Genomic DNA, 10,442 nt, shown 5'->3' on the forward strand with positions numbered 1-10,442 from the left:
GTCTTGCTCTCTGTGTGCTCTGTCTCTCTCATTCTTTGCAAAATTCTTCTCCAAGGTACGTTTCTTGTTCTCTAATGGTTGGTCCCTGATTTTCTGACGTCTTGAATCTAGAATTTAGCATCACCCCTAACTCCCTTTCCAATTTATTTTCTCGGGAGTATCTAGATATCCCCCCTTTTTCGTATTAAGGCTCCTCGTTGTAATGAGATGATTGTTCTTCCTATTCCTCTACCTTTTGATTTGATTGACCCCCAAAAGGACCTCAGCTTGGTCTTCTTTGTCAAGCAGCGAGAGTTTGGTTTAATCTTCCCCTTTTTCCCTTTTTCATAGAGGTCTTTCATTATTTCGAGGTCACCCCCCGTATGCTCGCTCCCAACTCCATTCTTTTTATGTGTTCTTTTGAGTCTGTCAGCTTGTGTTAGGGTTTCTCTCCAACTGCTATCCTTTTTTTCGCCTTTTTTTGTTTAGTCCGGGCTAGTAAGAGTTTTTACTACTTTGCTCCCCGAGGAGGGTTGTCCATCTTCTCAGGACATAAGGACTCCATTAAGGGCTGGGCGGAGAGTTTCACTGTGGTAGAACTGAACGAAAGCTCAAGATTGTCTTGGGAGGTGGATCTCTCTTGGGGGGATGTTCCTCCAGGACGTAACGACCTTCCTCGGTTGTTTCTGTTAGACCAGATCTGCCTTCTCCAACTGACCTCTGTCAAGTGGAAGTATGATGTCGAGAAGTGTATGTTCGTGTCTAGTCTTCAGGACTGCCAGGAAGCTGGTACTTTGCTTGTTGATGTTATGCTTTTCTCTTGTTTTCGTTTTTCCTTGTATTCATTTCTGATAGTGTGGTTGTTTTTATTTTTCGCAGCTTCCGACCTCCCGATGGATCAACTTAAGCTGCTTAAGAATTTCACCATCTCCAGAGAGAACATAAAGGCCACCTTGGAGTCCTTCCGAGCTGGCCGGTCTGTGGCCGATGTGTCTCGGGAGGTTTTCCATGCCATTTCCCCTTCTGTTGCCACGCGGACCGTCTCCTCTGCCCTAGCTTCTTCTCACGCCTTAGTGCTAGTCTTTAGGGACTCCCGCACTGGTGCCCCTAAGGCATCTAGTTGCTGCAGGACTCCCAGTGCCTTCAAATCTCCTGCTGCCCCCAAGCCCAAGTCGGCCTCCCTTTTAGCTTCCGAGGAGCCCATCATCATTGAAGATTCTGCGGAGGATGGCTCCAAAGGAGGGGCTGAAGTCGCTCCTGCTGCTGAGGATGCCTCGAGAGGAAGAGTTGAGGTCGCTCCTCCTGCTCCTCGCCTTAAAAAGGCCGCTGCCAGTGGTGGTGTCACCATCAGAGAAGCTGCTGGTAAGCGAGCTCCACCTACAGAGGTCCCTCATACAGGTCAAGTCTCCAAAAGGGCTCGCATCACTAAGTTGCCTACGGCTACTTTCCCTCTTGCTGAGAGAAGGAAGTAGTCCATGGAGTCGTTGTTCTCTGCTCCTAACAACGAGCTTCTCAATGCTGCAGAGATCACTCTCAGGTTTATGGCGATCTCCGTTGCCGAGCTTTTGCAGGAGAAAATGTTCAGTGGGATTTCTGATATTTTGGATCCACGCCTCCTTGCTCTCACCAGCCATTTGGCCTGCTCTACTCGTCAGTAGATGGCCTTTCGCTTGTGGTCTCGAGAAGAGTGATCAAGCCAAATTTAGACCCATCTTTCATGTTGTTATTTATGTTAATTTATACATTTTCTACCTAATTTTGTGGTTTTGACCTTATTTTGTAGAAAATAGAGTAAAAAGGTAATTTGGTGAAAATTGTCTTAAAACTGCCCAAAAGAGAATAGAAAAGATCAAGTCTGGTTTGCCCAAACCAAGTTGCAGCTGAAATGGGAGAAGGATGAGAAAAGCGCAGATTTGTTGTTTGACCAGATTGTTTGCCCAAACAAACTGGGCAAACAGATCAGCATAACAGAGGCAGAGTGACAGACAGCACCAAGATAGACTGTTTGACCGAGTTGTTTGTCCTAACAACCTGGGCAAACAAAACTTGCGACAACAAAAACGTGGAAAACTTGAAATTCAAGCCTTTAAGAAGTCTTTATGTAACATCCCAAAAAAATAAAATAAAATAAAAATTAATAAATAAATAAACAGTAAATAAAAAAGAATAAGAATAAAAAACAGAGAAAGAAAAAGGAAAAAATAAAAGAAGAAGATAAATTAAATTTTAATTTAAAGACAAGTGGCACTTTGCTAACTGCTTAACCAAATATTTTTTTTTTAAAAAAAAAGAAAGAAAAGAAAAGGCTAGAAGAGAAAACCCCATTTTTCCTTTTTTTTTTCTTCTTTTGCCGTGAATCAAGAAGAAATTTCCATTCTCCATCTTTTCTCTTTTACACCAAATTTTTTCAAATTTCCTCCTTCAATCAATTACCTATTTTCTCCCAAAACCTTTTCAGGTAGAATTTGAAGAAAAAAAGAGAAATTAAAGAGAAAATTCAAGGTTGAGGGAGAGTGAATAGTAACGAGTGTTGAAAAATTTAAAGGTATGTTAGGGGTTTTGATGTAACAATGTTTCTTATCATTTTAATGTGAATATTTATAAGGACTATTGTATTAATATGATTTATTTGTTTATTTTTCATAGGAAGAAGTGGAATGGAAGAGTAGAAACTCTAAAGGGAAAGGAAAGGAAAATTAGAAAATTTAAGTTTGTGGAAGATTTTGGAAAGTTTAAAGTTTGTACTCAATTTTATTTGAATAAATTCAATAATTTGTTAATTAGGTTTTATTTGAAAATTTTACTACTTTAGCAGAATTAGATCAAGTGAATAATATTTTAGTTATATTGCATGATTAAAGTTTGAAGAAATGATAAATTTGATAAATATAAAATTTTAGAATTAATATGTAATTTGACAAAAATTTAAGTTATAGACTAAGTGTAATGTCTCTATTTTCTTTGATAGGGATGTAATTCGGCTAAGATATAGTAACAAGAAAAAAAAATTATTAGTCTAAATAAAGAATACCACTTTTTATACGTTAAACGTTGTAAATTAGTTAAATTAGGATTAAAGGAAGTTGTTGAATAAAATTAAAAAAAATTAAAAGAAAAAAGAAATGAGATATGGTGTATAGTGATAAATAGAAAAAGATATTAGATTGGAAAAAATAATAATAATAAAAATAATAATAGTTAATTAATTAAGGATTAAATTATGAATTTGTAATTTATGTAATTGAATTAAATTAATAGATTTACAACAATGTTCAAAAACAGAATTGTGATATGATAAAATATTACGGTTTGAATAATTGAAAGTTACACTATTGAAAATTTTGTCCCATGTTTAAATGTATAAATTATTTAAAGTCTGATCTCAGTAAGTTTGGTGGGAATTGTGAGTTAATTTAAAGGTGTGGCATGCCATATACAGATCTTGCAGTACTGCACTACAATTACACTCATTGGTACTCTATAGGTATGACTGATATACTCTACCGCTACAGTTATAGACTCTTTTGAATCATACAGTTATTTGGCACTTTGTGCCCTACAGATGTAGCTTTCTTATCTGACTTGACAGTCCCATTTAAATTTATAGGGGCCAAAAAAAATAAAAAAAATAAAAAAATAAATATATTAAAAAAAATTCTACATAAAAAAAATTATGAAATTCGACTATGTATATATATGAAATAATAATACGATTTAGAATTATTTTAAATTATTTGTAATATAGTTTATTGTCATTTATTGATTTATTGTTAATAAATGAATTTTCATTTAAACGTTTTATTTTTTTTAAAAAAAGTTGAGCATCACTAAGCAATTTGCTTAGCGCGTAAGAATTTATTTTTTCTCACACAGGTTATAGATCCAAGGAGTAGTAGATCAAGATCTGCATTAACTCAACTAGAGTTACATCATTATTTGTCTTGGAGTATATTTTGTAAATCTTTTATAAAGTTGATTTTGGAAATATGGCTGTAACGACCCGAAAATCGGACCGCTACCGGCGCTAGGATCCAGATCGGCTTAAGGCCGCCGGGACCCGTAGCAAGCCCGTCATATAACCTGTAAACCTGTATAATCCCATACATGATCAACAACATACATAAAAATTAAAACTTTTCTTTCCCTGTACATCAACCAAACTCAACCTGTGCATGCACTATACATAACATAATCATAACATTAATCCCTCTGTGGGATCTCATCAGTGCCCCCAATGGGTGACATAACATATGTTGAGTTGGTTTACATAAATATCATAAAAATCTCTAAGATCATGTATTAAAAGGGATAACAACAATTTATGGTCAAGCACACTTCTAACATCCATAAACATTCTCTCATTGCATAACTATACTAATTAAGACTTTACATTACAATTTGATCATGTCCATTGCTAGCTATTACATAAACAAAACTTCATTACTCTATCCGGACTCCTACTCTATCCTGTACCTGCAAGCCTGGGGGTAGAGGGAGAGGGGTGAGCTAAAAGCCCAGTGAGTAGAACTATAAAACATATTAACACTATGCTTCAATGAAATGCATCATAACACAGACAATTCACATAAGGGTTGGGTGAACTTGTCACCAATTAGTCCAAGCTAACTCTGTGCCAGGCCGTAGCATGGGGTCCTGGTCTTCCTGTCATAACATACATCACTTACCATTGTCCCAGGGCCTCCTCTGGGCTCCTGGTCTTCGAGTCCCATAACCGTGCCAGGCCGTAGAATGGGGTCCTGGTCTTTCCTTACTCTGTGCCAGGCCGTAGAATGGGGTCCTGGTCTTCCTGTCATGGACTAATTGGGTCATCCAATATTCACCCACATCAACAACAATCGATGCAATGCGGCATATTCGTGAAACTAATGCAATCATCTTATTGCATAATCATGATGCATGAAACATGATAAAACATTTAATTTCTCAATTTAAAAGATTAAGTTTGGTTCCACTCACCTCTGGCTGACTCTGACAATACCGAAGCAGCTGAACTCACTGCTGGGGTCCTCGGTTCCTCGGGTCCGAACCTACACAGGTGGACTCAAATAAGGGACCAAACACACCTGAACATAACTATAAACTACTTCCCAAAAACTCCCTAAAACATCATGAAACAACCATGGAAAAACATGCAAAGGAGGCCTGGACAGGGCACTTTCGGCGGCAGGTTCGGCGGCCGAAAGTCCCTCCAGAGCCGAAAGTCAGGCAGGTTCGGCAGCATCTTTGGCGGCCGAAACTCCCAGACAGAGATGAAACTCATGCATCTTCGGCGGTACTTTCAGCGGCCGAAACTGCCAGACAGAGACGAAAGTCTCCTTTTGGGGGCAAGCTTCGGCAGCCGAAAGGCTGCCTCCCCAGCCATGTTCGGCGGCCGAAAGTCCTTCGGCTGCTGAACCTGGTTTCTGCCAAAGGGCAAAAACTTGGCTCCCTTTGCACATTTCGCCTCCAAACCTTCCAAACATGCATCAAACCTATTCTACAACACACATACACAAGCATACATGTTCCTAGGGGCCTCAAACCATCATAAACCCCATCTACAACACATCAAGCATCCACATTGCTCAAGAACATACATTTATACCCATAAACATAACCATAACCTAAACATGCATTCTACCCCCATAGATCTACTTAAAACTTACTTAAAACATGCAATGAGCTTAAGATCGGCTCTTACCTCTTGAAGATCGAGAGAGAGACGACCTAAACTCGGAGTTGGGAGAGATTGGGTTCTTGAACCTCCAAACTCTAAAACTTTGCTCAAAAGCTCAAATCTTCAAAACAAAGTTAAAACAAATGAAAATCTTGAAAGATCTAGAGGAAAAACATCAAAGATTGGTGAGGGACGGCGGAGAGCTCACCTTGGCCGACAATGGGGAAAAAGCTCGCCCGTTTTCGGCTAAGGGACCCTTTTATAGTGGCTGGCCAGACCACGTTCGGGGGCCGAATGTGCCTCCGCATGCATGCCATGTTCGGCGGCCGAACCTGGACTTCCCTCACTTATGCTTTCGGGGGCCTAAAGCATACCCGCAACGCATGCATGTTCGGCGGCCGAACTTGAGGTTCGGCGGCCGAACCTGAGTTTTCCTCCAATGCTATTTTCATGCAAAAACTCATTTCCTTTCATGCTTAAAACATAAAACACATCAAAACATTTTATAAAAATATGGTTTTACCCTACTAGAGGCTTCCGACATCCGAGATTCCACCGGACGGTAGGAAATCCGATACCGGAGTCTAGCAGGGTATTACATTCTCCCCCTCTTAAGAACATTCGTCCCCGAATGTTCCTCAACCAGTACATGCAAGGCATACACATAACATACATGTAAAGCACATAAAACTCACAAGGAACTAACCTTAGAAAAGATAAGGGTATTGCTGGAGCATGGACTCCTGTGTCTCCCAAGTGCACTCTTCCATATTGTGGTGATTCCAAAGGACTTTCACCATCGGGATTTTCTTGTTTCTCAGCTTCCTGATCTGAGTGTCCAGAATCCGTACCGGCTGCTCAACATAGGTGAGATCCTCTTGGATCTCCACATCAGGCTCACTAAGAACCTTGCCCGGATCTGACACAAACTTCCTCAACATTGAAACATGGAAAACCGGATGGATTCTTCCCATTGAAGCAGGCAAATCTAGCTTGTACGACACATTCCCAATCTTTTGCAAGACTTCAAAGGGTCCGATGTATCGTGGGGCTAGTTTACCTTTCTTTCCAAAGCGAACCACTCCTTTCATTGGAGACACCTTGAGCAATACCAGATCCCCCTCCTGAAACTCTACTAGTCTTTTGCGGATGTCTGCATAACTCTTCTGTCTGCTTGCAGCCGTCTTGATTCTCTCTCTGATTAAGGGTACCACCCTGCTGGTGATCTCTACTAGCTCAGGCCCTGCCAAGGCCTTTTCTCCAACTTCTTCCCAGCAAACAGGTGACCTGCACTTCCTTCCATATAAAGCTTCATATGGAGCCATCCCGATGCTAGCATGATGGCTGTTGTTGTAGGCAAACTCCACCAAGGGTAGATGTTGCCTCCAAGAACCGCCAAAGTCCAGCACACACATTCTAAGCATATCCTCGATAGTCTGGATGGTCCTTTTTGACTGTCCGTCAGTCTGTGGATGGAAGGCAGTACTGAAATCCAACCTGGTACCCATGGCATCCTGCAGACTCCGCCAAAACCTGGAGGTGAACTGGGGTCCTCTATCTGACACTATAGAAACAGGAACCCCATGCAGTTTGACTATCTCATCAACATATACCTGCGCCAACTTGTCCACAGAGTAGCCACTCCTGACAGGAATGAAGTGAGCAGATTTGGTGAGTCTGTCCACAATCACCCATATGGAGTCCATTCTGTTGGACGCCGCCGGTAACCCCACTACGAAGTCCATAGCTATATTCTCCCATTTCCACTCTGGAATAGGTAGCGGGTTAAGCATTCCAGCCGGCTTCTGATGTTCCAGCTTCACCCTCTGACATACTTCGCAGGCTGACACAAACTGTGCCACTTCTCTCTTCATAGCTGGCCACCAATAAACCTTTTTCAGATCCTGATACATCTTGGTGGCACCGGGGTGAATGCTGTATCTTGCATTATGAGCCTCTCTCATAATGTCTCCTTTTAGCCCTATGTCATCTGGTACACAAAGTCGACTCCCATAGCAGAGGATCCCCTTGCTGTCAAATCGAAACTCACTATCCTTGCCTGACTGAACAGTCCTGGCAATCTTCACTAACTCTGGGTCCTCATGTTGTTTCTGAGCCACCTACTCCAGAAACACGGGTGTCACTTTCATCTGAGCAACCAAGGCACCTGTACCAGACAACTCCAACTGTAGACCTTCATCAATGAGCTTGTAAAACTCCTTCACCACTGGTCTCCTCTCTGTCGTGATATGGGATAGACTGCCTAGTGACTTCCGGCTTAGGGCGTCTGCCACAACATTCGCCTTACCCGGATGATACTGAATCTTGCAATCATAGTCACTCAGCAGCTCTACCCATCTCCTCTGTCTTAAGTTCAAATCTCTTTGACTCAGGATGTACTGCAGGCTTTTATGATCGGTGAAGATCTCACATTTTACCCCATAGAAGTAGTGCCTCCACATCTTGAGTGCAAAGATTACTGCTGCCATCTCAAGGTCATGTGTGGGGTAATTCAACTCATGCTTCTTTAGCTGTCTAGAAGCATAAGCAATCACCCTCTCATTCTGCATCAGTATACAACCCAGTCCCACTCGGGATGCATCACAGAAAACCGTGAAGTCCTCATCACTAGATGGCAGAGCTAACACTGGTGTTGAAGTCAACCTCTTCTTAAGCTCTTCAAAACTCTCTTCGCACTGGTCGGTCCACACAAACTTCTGATTCTTCCTGGTCAACCTGGTCAGAGGAGCTACAATTTTTGAGAAGTCGTGGACGAACCTCCTATAGTAACCTGCCAAACCCAAGAAACTTCTAATCTCTGTCACTGAAGTGGGTCTAGGCCAGTTAGCCACAGCTTCTACCTTCTTGGGGTCTACCTCTATACCATTTTCTGACACCACATGCCCCAAGAATGAAATGCTCCTCAACCAGAACTCACACTTGGAGAACTTGGCATACAAGCCATGTTCCCTCAAGGTCTGTAGAACCAACCTCAGATGATGGGCATGCTCCTCTGCATTCCTGGAATACACCAAGATATCATCTATGAAGACAATAACGAAGTGATCCAGGTACTGGCTAAACACTCTATTCATGAGGTCCATGAATGTTGCAGGGGCGTTGGTTAACCCGAACGGCATTACAAGGAACTCAAAATGCCCATATCTGGTCCTGAAAGCTGTCTTTGGCACGTCCTCATCTCTGATCCTCAGCTGGTGGTACCCAGATCTCAGATCTATTTTGGAGAAACAACCCGCTCCTGCTAGCTGGTCGAATAGATCGTCGATCCTAGGCAAAGGGTACTTGTTCTTGGTAGTGACTTTGTTCAACTGCCTGTAGTCGATACAAAGTCTAAGGGATCCATCCTTCTTTCTCACAAACAAAACTGGAGCACCCCAGGGTGAGGTACTCGGTCGGATGAAGCCCTTGTCTACCAGCTCCTACAACTGCTCCTTCAACTCTTTCAATTCTGCTGGCACCATCTTGTAGGGAGGGATAGAGATCGGTCGGGTTCCAGGCATCAGTTATATCTCGAACTCTATCTCCCTAGCAGGTGGTAAACCTGGCAGCTCGTCTGGGAATACATCTAAGAACTCTCTAACCACTGGCACCGAGGCGGGCTCTCTAACCTGACTGTTAAGCTCTCTCACATGAGCCAAATACCCCTGACATCCCTTCCTGAGCAACCTACGAGCCTGAAGAGCTGATATCAGACCTCTAGGTGTACCCCTCCTGTCTCCTCTGAAGACAACCTCAGACCCATCCTGACCTCTGAACCTGACTACCTTGTCCCTGTAGTCCAAGGTAGCACCATGGGTGTAATACCCGGCTAGACTCCGGTATCGGAATTCCTACCGTCCGGTGGAATTTGGGTGTCGGAAACCTCTAGAAGGGTAAAAGCATGTTTTTATAAAATGTTTTCATGTATTTTAATGTTTTAAGTATGATTTTAAATAAGTTTTTGCATGAAAATTCTTTAAGGAAAAACTCAGGTTCGGCCGCCGAAACTCACTTTCGGCCGCCGAACATGCATGGACTTTGGGAGGCACGTTAGGCCCCCGAAAGTCTAAGTGAGGGAAGTGCAGGTTCGGCCGCCGAACCTTATGTTCGGCCGCCGAACATTTGCATGGATGCGGAGGCACATTCGGCCCCCGAACGTGGCCTGGCCAGCCACTATAAAAGGGTCCCCTTGGTCCGCACGGGCGAGCTTTTTCTCTCCCATTGTCGGCCAAGGTGAGTCTCCACCGTTCCTCCCTCGATCTTGAGTGTTTCCTCTAGATCTTTCATGGTTTTAACAAGTTTATAACTTTGTTTTGAAGATTTGTGAGCTTTGAGCAAGTTTTGAGTGCTTGGAGGTTCAAAGAGCTTAATCTCTCCATCTCCAAGCTAGGATCGCTTTCCTCTCGTTTCTTCAAGAGGTAAGGGTCGATCTTGAACCCTTTTTATGTTTTAAACAAGTTTTAAGTAAGATCTATGGGTAGAAATGCATGTTAGGACATATGTTGAGTTTATGGGTTTTGATGATGTTTGAGCAATGTAGCTTGATTGTGTGTGTATGAAGTGTTGTAGATGGGGTATATGCATGTTTGAGACCCCTAGGAACTTGTATGTGTGTTTTGGTTGAGAAATATGCATGATCTATGGTTTTGGGAGGCAGGAGGTTCATTTGAACCAAGTTTCTGCCGTTTGGCAGAAACCAGGTTCGGCAGCCGAAGGGAGTTTCGGCCGCCGAACCCCTCTTGTGAAGGCAGCTTTCGGCTGCCGAAGGTGCCCCCGAAAAGAGACT

This window comes from Manihot esculenta, chromosome 8 (assembly GCF_001659605.2).
Source record: "Manihot esculenta cultivar AM560-2 chromosome 8, M.esculenta_v8, whole genome shotgun sequence".
NCBI lineage: Eukaryota > Viridiplantae > Streptophyta > Magnoliopsida > Malpighiales > Euphorbiaceae > Manihot > Manihot esculenta.